The sequence below is a fragment of the Teleopsis dalmanni genome, chromosome X (assembly GCF_002237135.1).
Source record: "Teleopsis dalmanni isolate 2A chromosome X, ASM223713v2, whole genome shotgun sequence".
Classification (NCBI taxonomy): Eukaryota; Metazoa; Arthropoda; class Insecta; order Diptera; family Diopsidae; genus Teleopsis; species Teleopsis dalmanni.
In genome coordinates this window covers 21,530,700-21,531,088 of record NC_051848.1, presented here as the reverse complement: position 1 = coordinate 21,531,088, position 389 = coordinate 21,530,700, and the positions used below count along the sequence as shown (strand labels likewise).

At 39.1% G+C, this 389-nt stretch overlaps 1 non-coding gene across 1 annotated transcript; it reads left to right on the top strand.

Annotated features, from left to right (window-relative positions):
* The first annotated feature begins 316 nt into the window (after positions 1 to 316).
* Trnan-guu lies at positions 317 to 389 on the top strand. The gene has a single exon. It is a non-coding gene; the product is annotated as a tRNA-Asn (tRNA).

Here is a 389-nt window from a genome sequence, read left to right as displayed (position 1 = left end):
TTGCTATGACTGCTTATTTTTGCTATGTGCGTCACTCAACTTTAAAAAGTGTACTCACCAGCACTCATTGACGAAAATACTCATGAATCATTTCTGTGGTGAGTATGAATGAGTATAAGTGACGTATAAGAAAAACACTTATACTCACTTATACTCAACTATACTTGGTTTGTAGCAATACTAAGATATATTAAAATTATGACTTTTTGCAGTTTTTTGTTACACACACACAAAGGTTATACCCACACATGGAGATATAAAGATATAGCATTAGTTTCTCATCGTTCGTTCGGCAATTAGCATAATCGGTTGTCGAGCCACCGTGGCGCAATGGTTAGCGTGTTGGGCTGTTAACCCAAGGGTTGTCGGTTCAAGTCCGGCCGGTGGCG